The sequence below is a fragment of the Candoia aspera genome, chromosome 3 (assembly GCF_035149785.1).
Source record: "Candoia aspera isolate rCanAsp1 chromosome 3, rCanAsp1.hap2, whole genome shotgun sequence".
In the NCBI taxonomy this organism is placed as follows: Eukaryota; Metazoa; Chordata; class Lepidosauria; order Squamata; family Boidae; genus Candoia; species Candoia aspera.
This window is the reverse complement of record NC_086155.1, coordinates 166,375,419-166,390,869: the sequence shown is the minus strand read 5'-3', so window position 1 is coordinate 166,390,869 and position 15,451 is coordinate 166,375,419.

Here is a 15,451-nt window from a genome sequence, read left to right as displayed (position 1 = left end):
GTAACCATTACATGACTCAACCAGCAACTCTTAGCTTTGTCCATATAAGTCCATCATATCTCCAAATTAGTTTTGAAACCCTTAGAAATTAAAGGCACCTAATTTGATAGAACATTAACAATCTCAGATATGCAGATGATACCACTTTGATGGCTGAAAGCGAAGAGGAACTGAGGAGCCTTATGATGAAGGTGAAAGAAGAAAGTGCAAAAGCTGGCTTGCAGCTAAACCTCAAAAAAACCAAGATTATGGCAACCAGCTTGCTTGATAACTGGCAAATAGAGGGAGAAAATGTAGAAGCAGTGAAAGACTTTGTATTCCTACGTGCGAAGATTACTGCAGATGCTGACTGCAGTCAGGAAATCAGAAGACGCTTAATCCTTGGGAGAAGAGCAATGACAAATCTCGATAAAATAGTTAAGAGCAGAGACGTCACACTGACAACAAAGGTCCGCACAGTTAAAGCAATGGTGTTCCCCATAGTAACGTATGGCTGCGAGAGCTGGACCATAAGGAAGGCTGAGAGAAGGAAGATCGATGCTTTGCAACTGTGGTGTTGGAGGAAAATTCTGAGAGTGCCTTGGACTGCAAGAAGATCAAACCAGTCCATCCTCCAGGAAATAAAGCCAGACTGCTCACTTGAGGGAATGATATTAAAGGCAAAACTGAAATACTTTGGCCACATAATGAGAAGACAGGACACCCTGGAGAAGATGCTGATGCTAGGGAGAGTGGAGGGCAAAAGGAAGGGCCGACCAAGGGCAAGGTGGATGGATGATATTCTAGAAGTGACGGACTCGTCCCTGGGGGAGCTGGGGGTGTTGATGACTGACAGGAAGCTCTGGCGTGGGCTGGTCCATGAAGTCACGAAGAATCGGAAGCGACTGAATGAATAAACAACAACAACAACTTGATAGAATAGAATGAATCAATTCAGAGGTTCATTTCAGATATTAGATTTTGAAATCTAATCAAATCATTCCTTCAAAGCTTTGCACGCTCCTGATAGAGACTATAGGTGCTTCCTAAATTCAGCATCGCTTAATAATGCTTCTTTCTAACTGCTCCATATTTTATGTAAAATGATGCTTCAGAAAAGTGTTATGGTGTAATAGGGTTATGGAACTCAGGGAAATGTTTTTTTTTCATTCCAAAAAGTCTGCTAAAACTACTATTGCCAAGCACAATAGATAATCCCACAAAATATCATTATGCTTTATTATTTCCAAAAAGGATAGTAGATACAAAGAAGTAGTAGAGAATTCCAGTACAAGTAAGTTAGACAAAGAATTTCATAGATCCTACATCATATCAAATTGTTTAAGAGGAGGGGGTGACAACTGAGTAGGCATCTCCAGGACCCCCTCCATCAGCATTCCCTAGGAGGTGGCACCTGTAGCATGCCATCTCTCATATCTTTCACTAGACAGGCAGATACCACATGGAACAGGTGGTCTCACAGATAGGTTGGTTCAACAATTCAAGTAGATTTATGTGTGAGGCAAACTGAAGAGAGAGGTGATAGCCTGAAGGATTAATGTGCTAGAATACAAATCCTATCATTCCCAGCTTTCTTGGCTAATGTCTGAGGTGTGTTAGGAAAAGCTGCTTTAAATGAGCGCTGGATATTGTGTTTGCATCAAGAACATAATGCTGCACTCCAATGTACTGTAGTACAAGAAGCAAAGACAAGCAGTAACATGGATCCATTTCAATCTAGGATTTGCCATGTATGGGTTATTATTTCATCAAATCCTAATGGTAAAATCATAGCTTCATAATTCACAATAACTTATTTATTCTCCATAAAATACTTCTAAATGCACTTGATCCATATATTGGAGGGGAACATGATCAGCGATGAGATATAAATCTCATATTCATTTACAGTATAGTAGCCATTACTTGCTGGCTGCTAGAGGTCATTTTTATTTTTTAACCCCACTCCAGCAGCTTCCAATCTTAGCAGAAATGCCTGATCTTTACACAGAAACTGGGGAAACAAAGAAAGATTTCTTAATTCTAAAAGAAAGCATAGTTATATAAACCAGCAAGGACTCTGTAAATTCTTGTGCACTGCTACAGTAAAATAAGTTTCCTTCTTTCCTGTGGAATTTCCCTCCAAAGACCAATACAGAGGGCTGGTTTTCTGTGATACTGTAATATCTGCCTCACTTACCCAGCACAAGATACCCATACCCCATTCAAGTCTCCTGACACTAGTTTTCCCTTTGTATTGTCCCGCCCCACCACAAAAATTACTTTCAGAATGATTGGTGATTCCAGCATCCCTGTACTTCTAAGTATGTGTGTTCTAGTCTTGTAGTATCACAATTTTCGACAGCAGGAGTGGTTTCAGAGCTATCCAATCTGTTCTGTGATATTTCCCTTTCTCTGATTATTGTGGGAAGAAAATATGTGATGTTTAAGTCTGCTTTTCCTTGTGCACCTTCACAGTTGTATAGCTAAACAATCACACAATAGATTTTTAAATCTGCATCCATGCACATCTTTTGGGTGGTGAACACTCAGTTACTGACCTTCAAAAGAAAAGCAGAAACAGCTGCTTCTCCTGCATTTGCAGTGTTTTCAGTGGCTCATGGTATGTACTCATGAGAGAAAAACACAAGTGTTTTTCCTTTTGTTATGATGGTATGCATTGTGTTATCTCACCTGACCATGTTATAAATGCAACAGATACTGTGCTTCATTTAATGTGTCTCCCTCACATAACAAGGTCTCGAAAACCAAAGATGCTCCACTGTGGATTCTGTCCAAGGAAGAACACCCTTTTACTGTCAAGAGCACCTGAAATAATAGTAAATCTAAGGAGGGTCTTTAAGGCTTTTTGGCATGGATTTGCCAGGCCTGTGGGTAGCTATAAAAGTTGGGCATGTTAACAAAATTGTGATGTGGGTGCTAGAGGACATACCCATGTTTTCTTTGCAATTGCAGTTCTGTTGCTGAGTTTGAGCATCTCTCTCTCTCTCATTCTCTCTCTCTCTCTTTTTTTTTTAATGAATGGTCTCTGGCTCAGTTCCTGGTGTGCAGATTGTAAATTAGCATATAAATTAGACACCAAGGAGGGTGCAAAGTATTTGTTTAATTCATCAGCATCAGTGGAATAGAATAAACTAGGTGCAGGTCTGAGGGAATCCTGAATGAGAACATACTTTCATAAAGTGCTCACATTGCTAACAGCCTCCTCAGGAACTATTCTTCCTTTTGTGATGGAACTCCAGAGGCAGATGTATTATTAGTCAGTAATAAAGCTATAAAGAAAAAAAAAGACCCCTAAGTTTTCACAAGGTAATAGTGAAAAACTAACCAAAATTGCCGATCACTATTGTTCCATTAAAAAAAAAAATCAAGACCAGCAATACCAAAATGACTTTAGTGTCTCAATTAAAAGAGCAAAATATTGAGTATGGCAACTGTTAAATCTCAGGTGGAAGTGCTGCTGCTTTAAGGAGTTGCAAATAGGTACTATATTTGCATCCTCATGTGCCCCAAAGCACTTTTTGTCTTCAAATCTAAATATTGCAAAGCCCTGGTAGAGGGCAAGTTTCTGACCACCTGAGGCTGGATGTTACACCAAAGCACAAAAGGTAATCCGTGAACTGGAGCAGGGATGGTTCATAAGGATAGGGAGGTATAAAGAGAAATACTGGATGGTGTTGGGGTCAACTAGTTTTAGCTATATTTTCTTCTCTTTTTTTTTTATGCCCTTAACTTGTTTACCTAATCTTTATTCCTTTTTGGTGCTTGGCATAATATTTCTTATCATGAAAAAGAATACCATGTATGTCTGCTGCAAAAATGGCATGGAATAAATTCACCATTTCTTGAGCTTGTATGTTACATTTCATCTTTTCACAGAGACTTTCTGGTCTATAATACAATTTTTTTTAAACAATCATAGCCAACCTTAACTGATCTCAAAAAGCTAAGCCAGGCCAAGCCTGATTTATTTGGGTGCAAAACACCAGGATATTAAAAAAAAAAAGGAGAAAGAGGAGGAGGTAGAGTCAGCAACAACAAGATATATAGTTGCCAAGAGAACTACATAAGCAAGCCCATAAAGCAGAGGCATCCATGGGGGAGGTAAAAAAAGGTCAAGATGGTGGCTGCAATCACATGATTGAGGCCTTGCCCCAAGGATTGGGGCTTTGATCACATGGTGGCAGCTACCATCTTGACTTTTTTGACACCCTCCCCCCTTTTTTTTTTGACACCCCACTCCTTACATATGCTTTTCGCATGAAGTCACTAGGAACTGAACTAGACTCAAGACAAGGATTTTTTTGTAAGGGCTGCAATACTATGCAGGCTTACCTAGGAGTAAGCTAGAATCAATAGGGTGAGAATAAATGTACATAAAATATTATTCTGCATGTTTTTAAAACATTTCCTCCATTCCCTTTTAAAGCAAACCAGACTTGGATATTTCTTAATCTCTCCCTTTTGTTTTGGTTTTGCTAATAATCCAAAAGAAGAGTACTGGAGAATTTGAAAATTTGCTCATTTACTGAATAATGTTTTAGTTAATAATTCAATTGAACCCAGGGAAGCTACTTTTAAGACTCTTGTTTTTTGTTCATTCATGTACTTCTTGTACAATGGATTAGGAAACAATGGTATTTTATGTCACTCCCCACAAATACAGTTATATGAACTGATGCCAAATAATTTTCACCCATTATGTTTTGTTAAGGTGGGATTTAAACAAAAAGAAAACAATATGAAGGCAGTGGAGCATGGAAACCAAAGGATGAAATGTTATTCATGAGTAACTTTAGGTCAGATTGTGCCTACATCAGCTATATCAAAACAGTTGATTTAATATCTTTTTATTCTTTCAAAGAATTAACTTGAAAGGTCACATTAAGGCTCATTCCATCAGAGACATATCCTGGAAAATATCTTGATTCACATCAGTTCCCATCCAAGAGATTTTCAGAGCTACTGTTCTCTCTGAGACTGTTTAAAACGGTATTGTCTAAATTCAATGTTGCATAATAATTTAAAGTTGCACTTACCGGTTTTCTAGAACTTGTAAAAATGATCCCGTCCTTTCCTTGCTGCTATTTGTGATCATGAGAAGGATTGCTATTCTTAGCTCAAAAAGTTCCTAAGCCTCAGAGAATCAATACAGCATAGTACTTCAAAAGTTACAATAGGACTCGATCTGTAGGTTCAAATCCCCCATCAGCTATGAAGTTCACTGGATAGTCTGACAGTCAGATTCTCTCAGTGTGACCTGTCTCGGAGGGCTCTTATAAGAACTAAGTTGGAATGGGTAGAATTATATATACCAACTGTTGGAGGCTCCTTGGAGAAATAACAAGATATAAATGTAATACATAAAGCCAGTAAATATTACATTATCTTTGTAACCTGAATGAAAGAAAAAAAATGACACTGATCACACTGAAGAATCAAGATTTGGTAACATACACAACAACTGTGTCCACATGTTACACAATTTTTTATCTTCTTGGAGCTCATCAAATCACTTACTTTAGTTATGACAGTACTATAAGAGACAGAATGTGGTCACGATTCTAGGTGTATCAGAAGTAGATTATGGCACCTGCCCTACTTCCTTCTAAACTATATTGTACAGTCCTAGTATATAGTCTCCTTTATCCACACAATCCTTCTGGGATGTTCACCTGAATCTTAACTTTCCCTACTTTTATCTAGCCACTATAAAGTCAGGGGCTTTATAACACTGACCTAGTTATAAAGTCTGAGCCTTTAGAACATTGACCAGCTTCAAACTCTTAGCTTCTGTTGATTCCTAAGAAAATGCTTTGCAACTCCGACCAGGCCTGCAACTAGGGTCTCTGTCACCAGGGGCAAACATGGATTCCGTGCCCATTTTGGCACCCCCCAGTGCTCATTTGGGCACCCCCCGAGCGCTCATTTTGGCGCCTCCCCAGTTTGGTGCCCAGGGCACATGCCCCGCTTGCCTCCCCCCCAGTTGCAGCCCTGACTCCGACCCAGTTAAATCTCTATACCACCATCCTACACTTTTTTTGCTTTTTTATATCAAAACCAGTTTCTTCCTGCAGTTTGATGAAACATAGTCACACAGGACAACCAATGAAGTTATAACATTAAAAGCTAGCAACATTTGGAATTGTGCCAGGAGAAATTTAGTTACAAGAACATCTGTTTCAAAAATGCTTATTAAAAACCTTTTTCCAAAGTCACACCATCTTATGAACATTTTGTCCTGCATATATGGTAACATGGGCTTTATTTCTTTTAGAAAAACATGAAAGTAGCAAATTGGGATTGTAGCTGCTTTTACATTTTCCCCTTTTTTAAATTATGGTTATTCACCCATACATTCCCTCTCTGAATATTCATTTAAAAGGAAGGTTTTGTAATAGTCACATTTAATTTATCAGGGTGCAATAATTTGTGTTTCCCAATCATCTTGCAGACTTTGGTTCATTATACTATTGTTTCACATGAGTAAGTTAGCAAAGTTTGGATTGATTGACTCTAATTAACTAAAACTGGTTCCAGGCTGTGCATCTATTGTCATGGTAGCTGGCCACAAAGCCCCAAACTGTACAGTAATGGCAATATAAGGTAATATTGATATGAAAACACCAGCAAATGTTTCACATTGTTTTAGACTGTTTGAACATAAATTACTGACGTGGGGACTATGGAAGAAAGAACTTACAGTAATTTATATAGAAAAATGGCCCATAGTTGCATTACTAATGTATCTACTCCTGAGAATGCAGATCTGGCAACAAATGAGTAGCTGCATCTTTCAGTAGAGGCTTTAGGGCACTCATCTAGAGCAGCAGCACCCAAAGTTGGGTAGAGTAATCTATGCTTGATGGTTTTTTTGTTTTTGTGCCTTTGAGTCAGTGTTGACGCCTGGTGACTGCCTGGACAAGTCCCTGCAGTTATCTTGGCAAGGTTTTTCAGAAGTAGTTTGCCATTGCCTGCTTCCTAGGGCTCTGAGAGAGAGGGACTGGCCCAAGGTCACCCAGCTGGCCTCATGCCAAAGGTGGGACTAGAACTCACAGTCTGCCAGTTTCTAGCCTTAACCATTACACCAACTGTCTTGATGTTACAAGACCATAAATCAAAGGTTTGAAAAGTGTGATCCCTGAGTCTCCTGAAGCCTTCCAGCACTCCTTTCCAAACCTTAAACACCCCCATATGAGCAGGATGCAAACATTTGGCCTGTTTTTTCCCCCTTGCGGAAGACTTTTAAGGAGCAAATGAGGTACCTTTTGCTCTAAGCACTCATTTCACACCTTATATATCCCCAACCCATTAAGGCCCACATTGGGTACTGTCTCCATCTCTATATGGAGGCCTATTTTGGATCCTGACTTTTGAGTATTTTCCCTCTGATATCCTAAGACAAGCTGATGTTATCATCCCTGCCTGACGTGATACCTCAAATGTTTTTGTCAGGGATTCCACATCAACCTGAAAAGAAGTGATAATGGTGGTAAATAAGTATTTCCTGCATTCAATGGAAGGAAATAGAGGAAATACTAATTGCATTTGCAGGGAACACAAACTTGACAGAGGCAGATAATAACACAAAACTGGAACTGAAGGTCAAAACACAATTTTAAAAACTGGGCCAAAATTAACATACAGTACATTCAACAGAGATACTTATAGAATTTTGCATCTAGAATCAGTGGCAACATAAAGATGAATAGCAAGTGGATTGACAACAGAGCATATGAAAAAGATCTAGGAATTTTAGTAGATGAAGCTAAAGAAAAATCAATATGATGCAGAGACTAAAAAGTCTAATGCAGTTTGAGATGTGTCAGGAGAAGTATAATTCCACTTTATTTTGCTTTGCTGAGACCACTGAAGTACTGTCTAGTTTCTGAATATTGACAAACTTGACAGACTCAGGAAACATAACAGGTTGGTCAAGAGCCTGAAGATAAAGTATGAATGAGAACACAGTAGAAGGAATTACTTAAGTCTAATTTGGAGAAAATGTTACTGTGGCATGACAGACATTTTGAAATATTTGAATATTAAAAAATAGAACAGTTTTATAGTGGAACCTAAACCACTGCACTCAAGATTACACAAACCTTCAAGAATCCTACTGTTTCCCTTCCTCCTTTGTAAGACAGACCTTCTGTTCATCAGCTCTACTTTCTGTTCATTAAGCAATCACCAAGACTTTTATCCCATAATAGCATGCTTTGGGGAGGAGGCCAGGAATGACCACAAAAGCATTATGACATAAATGGCTTGACTAACATGTATGCATCAAAAACTATGACTAAAGTACATCATTACATCATTAGTATGACAATGTGACACACATCATTTTTACATAAGTGTAGGTTGTTATGGATGTCTACGTATGTTTGCAATGTTCCTTGAAGATGGACTTTGTCACAAGCCTTTACAAAGTTTATGTAAATGACCTCTACAAAATGTCTCTTCACATGCTTACTGCCACTTTGAAAGTGCTTTAAAAGTTAGTAGAACAGGACTTACCTTCAGATATATGCTTAGACATATAAGTTGTCCTTTCTGCTGAGTGCTACAGGAAATGAATGCTAAGAAAATAATTTCCCTTTGAACTATACAGGAGGTTAAATGAGCTTTGTGCCAACAGGTGCTGTGTTATAATAGTGGGATGGCAATTTTTACATCTATCTGCAGCCAGATATTATGTGGTAACTTTCTGCTTTGCAATTTGTTTTCCCACCAATTTATTAAAATGCCAGAAAATTGGGGCATTCCTTCTGAATAAAGCAACAACCATCAATTGACTGAAAGATACTAAACAAAGGTAAGATGATAAAAGTTGAACTTTGGAGGAATTTTGAAAGAAGAGTTGTTATTTCTATTAACTGTGTTGCTCTATTTATATATTTGTACATGCATTCAATGATGATGATAGATAGATATAGATAGATAAACAGAGAGATAGACACCTGCATACTAAAGATATATAAATTAAAAAGGCTCACTTGAATCCAGCTTGACACTTGGTGACTATATGAGCATGTCCATGTAGGTTTTTTGGCAACAGCATTAAAATAAACTTATTACCTCTGGGAGTTTTTACTTCCCAGTCTAGCCCTGGGTTTCCCAGTGGTCTCCCACCCATGTACTAATCAGCTCTGACCCTGCTTACCCTTTTTGAGTTCATCCAAAGTAAGTGAGGTGCTGCCACCTGCTGTAGATTTCTAAATAAACCCTTAGTGATTTACATAATTCCATTTGCTGTTAGTATTCATTATCACTTTTTAATTAAACTGCTCTGCAGTATAGTGTAATTCCTATCAAAGAGCTTCAGAGAAAACACTCTGTACATGCTCTTTTCACTTGCAAATGCTCTCTCATCTCAGTTTAAATTGGGAAGGTGTGGGTTATTAACAGAATTAGAAGAACTAAGATATTAACCTCCAGGCCTTTCTTTGCAGAATCTGTTTCAGCAAGACTTGTCTTTAATAATGAATTCAATCAGTTGACCTGAAAAAGATGTTAAGCTAGCTGATCAATAATTTCTTGTATCACCTTTAGATCCTTTTTTCTGATCTGCATTATACTGGCTCCTTTCTAGTCTGCTAATACCATTACCTCTTTTAGTGCAGATTAAGCCTGTCCTGACTGCAAAGATCAAATACCTTTGGTGTGTTCAGATGAGAATTCCAATTTTCCATTTCAGTTTTACAGCCAGCATCCTGATATGGTGTTGAAGCCATACCTAAATAGCTTCTCAGCTTGGAATATTGTGGTGATAGAGATTTAAAGAAGTTAACAGGTTGTATGCAGCAATTGTGTCAGCAATCATTCCTTTTAACACAATCTAGAGAAAACAGAGTTGATGAATGTGGGATGCCCAGTGACCACAAAGGTAGACAAGAACCAATCCCTAAGGAAAGAGCTCATAGTCTGAAGGGCTTTCGCAGACCCAGCAGTGCTCCTGGATTTCTGGTCTGTAGCTGTGGCTCACTACCTTCATTAACATCCTCTAAAGCAGTGTTTCTCAACCTCAGCAACTTTATGACGTGTGGACTTCATTTCCCAGAATTCCCCAGCCAGCCATGCTGGCTGGGGGTTTCTGGGACATGAAGTCCACACATCTTAAAGTTGTTGAGGTTGAGAAACACTGCTCTAAAGAATGGGATCTTTGTGATATCACTGAGTTCAAAACCGTAGTAGTATAACATACTTTGTGTGGGAGTATCCCTGAACCAATTCAAAGCTCCATGTGTTATAGCCCTGCTGCTCATCTATTGCTGTGTGAGGTGGTATGAACATTACGTATTTTGTCATTAGGCTGTTATGCAGATTAGTAGTTTGTTTCCAGAGCATCCAAGGTTGTGGCTTTGACTTTGAAGTCCTATACAGTTTGGATCTTGGATGTGTTTGAAAGCTCTTTTCACATAAGTTCCTTTCAGGTTTTTAAGATTTTCCTGTAAGATTCTGCTCCAGTTCCATCCTCTCATGAGATAAGACTACCACTGGCCAGAAAAAGGACTTTCGTTGCAGTGGCCCAGAAGCTACGGAACTCCTTTTCAAGAACCTAATTTTGTGTCTTCCTTAGTATTTTTTAAAAGCAAACAAACAAAAACAGGCTAGGATATACAGTATGTTCCATTTAGAAACTGAATGAGTTTTGCTGCTAACCTTCATCAGTTTACAGTTCCTGAAAGTATTTTATCTGGATATTTTGTATTTTTATATTCTTTATTATTAAGGTATGTATACCATCCAGATTTGTTGAAAGGTGGTTTAGGAACATAGTAAATGTATTAAAGAAATAGACAAAGTATCTCACTTCTGACTATTTCCAAAGACGTTCTTAAGATGTTATAGTCACATAATTTTAGTAAAAAATAAGAAACTACACAGCGTCTGCAGGGCTCTCTGTGGTATATGATGTATAATGTACTCTGAGATAACTACAGTTTGGAAAATCATTCCGCTGTATCATTCTCTAAAGTGAATACAAATCTAAATGTCTTGGAATGCTCATTCCAAACTAATGTTTCACTTCAGTCTGAAGGCATCCACAGGTTTCTTTGTAAGCAAAAACATCATACCTACAAAGCTTTACACTAGCAAACAGTTTATTTTTTCATCAGCTGTAATCAGTTTCTGAAATCTTTTTTTAAAATCCAACTATGGTTCTCATGGTGTAGTAAATGACATTAGGCTTTTGTAAATTCTTGCAGAATATAACAGATCATTGGTTTTATAACACAGTCACTGTTTTTTGCATCCTGATGAGATTATTAGATGCAGCCCTGACTACAACTTCCTCAAATACTGTTAGTTAAAAAAAAAAGTTTACTAAGTGGTATCTTGTCAGCTGTATCTGGAAATCACCATAGTTCCTTTATCATCCCTTTCTTGTGAAGGTATTTTTGAAAGCTGATGGGTTTTACCAATATGAGGTTAGGAAATCATTGTTCTGAACTGTATTTAGGTTGCTCCTAATATGCTTGTTAAAACATACACTAGATAACAAGTAGAATATGTTATCCACTGCAGGAATTTAACTAAAAGCAATAAAAATAAACATGTTAGCTAATTTTTATTCCATCTGTATGAAAACTACTCTTGAGAGTTGCACAGATCAGGAAAAAAAAAGAATGAAATCTAAATGACCACATTCATTGGTGCAGATTTAAAATAATTCCAATGATTTAACTTAAAATGCAATATATCACAGTATGCCCCCCATGCAATGGTTGCTGAGGTTCATAACCCTATTGTTCCTTTCCTTGTTACATTTTGCTTCTCCAGCAAGTTCAGAAGAAGATATGGAAGATAACCCAATGCAAAATCTGGCTTTTCCTTACCAATATTTCCTTATCAATATTTATGTGAATAAATGTTCTTTACAAAATGCAAGCTTTCCAGACAGAAGATCAAACCTAATTCCTCAGAAATAAAAGATGCCATATGTTTTTTCATACAGATAGTATATGGTCATGCTGGTAATATGGATACTCTGATATTTGAGAACGAACTAAACTTACTTTTCCAAGTTCACATAGTCAGTCTCCTTTAGGTACACAACAGGCAGCAAGTGGTCCTCTCATTACTGTTGGACAGCAGTTCCATATTAGTGAGGATTGATGAGAATTGGAGTTCAGCAGCTTACAGAACACCCCATATTTTCCATCACTATATTGGTAGGTTTTTAAAACATTATTTCTGGTTTTATAACCATCCAGGTTGCATACATTGCAGTGGGATATAAATGGAATGGATTAATGAATGAATGAAGATTTTAGATCTAAGTTGGCCAGACCCTGCCACTGGGATGCCATTAAATTGATGTTGAATGAATGAATGAATGAATGAATGAATGAATGAATGATCTGTAAATGTAACTCAGAATGCAGTCCTAAGAACAACTCAATCTTAAATCTTCTTCCTATATAATCAAATGCTTATAATCAAATGAAATGCAATTACTTGATCCATACATCCTGCTAAGCCACAGGTTGTTAAACAAAGGTTTATTAAATAAATGACAAGTGGTTAGATTCACTTAACACACTAAGCCATAAATCACATTTTACAATCAAAACTACTAAGTTCACCCTAAGCCCAAATGTCATTTAGTTGGCTAGACTTTGCACGCAGCATGGACACAACCAGTATCAATACGGATCAAGGCATATGACCAATAGGCAACTATGCAGAGCAGATCCATACATCCTGCTAAGCCAGAATTTGTCAAACAAAGGTTTATTAAATAAATGACAAGTGGTTAGATTCACTTAACGTTGTTGTTTATTTGTTTAGTCACTTCTGACTCTTCGTGACTTCATGGACCAGCCCACGCCAGAGCTTCCTGTCGGTCATCAACACCCCCAGCTGCCCCAGGGACGAGTCCGTCACCTCTAGAATATCATCCATCCACCTTACCCTTGGCTGGCCCCTCTTCCTTTTGCCCTCCACTCTCCCTAGCATCAGCATCTTCTCCAGGGTGTCCTGTCTTCTCATTATGTGGCCACAGTATTTCAGTTTTGCCTTTAATATCATTCCCTCAAGTGAGCAGTCTGGCTTGATTTCCTGGAGGATGGACTGGTTTGATCTTCTTGCAGTCCAAGGCACTCTCAGAATTTTCCTCCAACACCACAGTTCAAAAGCATCGATCTTCCTTCTCTCAGCCTTCCTTATGGTCCAGCTCTCGCAGCCATATGTTACTACGGGGAACACCATTGCTTTAACTATGCGGACCTTTGTTGTCAGTGTGATGTCTCTGCTCTTAACTATTTTATTGAGATTGGTCATTGCTCTTCTCCCAAGGATTAAGCGCCTTCTGATTTCCTGACTGCAGTCAGCATCTGCAGTAATCTTCGTACCTCGAAATACGAAGTCTTTCACTGCTTCTACATTTTCTCCCTCTATTTGCCAGTTATCAATCAAGCTGGTTGCCATAATCTTGGTTTTTTTGAGGTTTAGCTGCAAGCCAGCTTTTGCACTTTCTTCTTTCACCTTCATCATAAGGCTCCTCAGTTCCTCTCGCTTTCAGCCATCAAAGTGGTATAATCTGCATATCTGAGATAGTTAATGTTTCTTCCAGCGATTTTAACTCCAGCCTTGGATTCCTCAAGCCCAGCATGTCGCATGATGTGTTCTGCGTACAAGTTGAATAGGTAGGGTGAGAGTATACAGCCCTGCCGTACTCCTTTCCCAATCTTAAACCAGTCCATTGTTCTGTGGTCTGTTCTTACTGTTGCTACTTGGTCGTTATACAGATTCTTCAGGAGGCAGACAAGATGACTTGGTATCCCCAAACCACTAAGAACTTGCCACAATTTGTTATGGTCCACACAGTCAAAGGCTCTAGAATAGTCAATAAAACAGAAATAGATGTTTTTCTGAAACTCCTTGGCTTTTTCCATGATCCAGCAGATATTGGCAATTTGGTCCCTAGTTCCTCTGCCTTTTCTAAACCCAGCTTGTACATCTGGCAATTCTCGCTCCATGAATTGCTGAAGTCTACCTTGCAGGATCTTGAGCATTACCTTACTGGCATGTGAAATGAGTGCCACTGTTCGATAGTTTGAACATTCTTTAGTGTGTCCCTTTTTTGGTATGGGGATATAAGTTGATTTTTTCCAGTCTGATGGCCATTCTTGTGTTTTCCAAATTTGCTGGCATATAGCATGCATTACCTCGACAGCATCATTGTGCAAGATTTTGAACAGTTCAGCTGGGATGCCGTCGTCTCCTGCTGCCTTGTTATTAGCAATGCTTCTTAAGACCCATTCAACCTCATTCTTCAGGATGTCTGGCTCTAACTCACTGACCACACTGTCAAAGCTATCCCCAATATTGTTATCCTTCCTATACAGGTCTTCTGTATATTCTTGCCACCTTTTCTTGATCTCTTCTTCTTCTGTTAGGTCCTTGCCATCTTTGTTTTTGATCATACCCATTTTGGCCTGGAATTTACCTCCGATGTTTCTAATTTTCTGGAAGAGGTCTCTTGTCCTTCCTATTCTATTGTCTTCTTCCACTTCCACGCATTGCTTGTTTAAAAATAATTCCTTATCTCTTCTGGCTAACCTCTGGAATTTTGCATTTAATTGGGCATATCTCCCCCTATCACTGTTGCCTTTTGCTTTCCTTCTTTCTTGGGCTACTTCTAGTGTCTCAGCAGACAGCCATTTTGCCTTCTTGGTTTTCTCTTTCTTTGGGATGTATTTTGTTGCCGCCTCCTGAACAATGCTGCGAACTTCTGTCCATAGTTCTTCTGGGACCCTATCTACTAAGTCCAGCCCCTTAAATGAATTCTTCACCTCCACTGCATATTCCTTAGGAATATTAGTGAGCTCATATCTAGTTGATCTGTGGGTCTTCCCTACTCTCTTTAGTCTGATCCTAAATTGTGCAAGAAGAAGTTCGTGATCGGAACTACAGTCAGCTCCAGGTCTTGTTTTTACCGACTGTATAGATGACCGCCAGCTTTGGCTGCAAAGGATGTAGTCAATCTGATTTCGGTGTTGTCCATCTGGTGAAGTCCATGTATCAAGCCGTCTCTTAGGTTGTTGGAAGAGAGTGTTTGTTATGCAGAGTGAGTTGTCTTGGCAAAATTCTATCAGCCTATGTCCTGCTTCGTTTTGTTCTCCCAGGCCATGCTTACCTGTAATTCCAGGTGTCATTTGACTGCCCACCTTAGCATTCCAGTCTCCCGTGATGAAAATAACATCTCTTTTAGGCGTGTTGTCCAGTAGGACAACACTTAACATACTAAGCCATAAATCACATTTTACAATCAAAACTACTAAGTTCACCCTAAGCCCAAATGTCATTTAGTTGGCTAGACTTTGCATGCAGCATGGACACTGCATACTGATCAAGGCATATGACCAATAGGCAACTATGCAGAGCAGATGGGTCAGCTGATTTGATCTCTGCTATGAGCATGAACAAAGACTCCTAAACA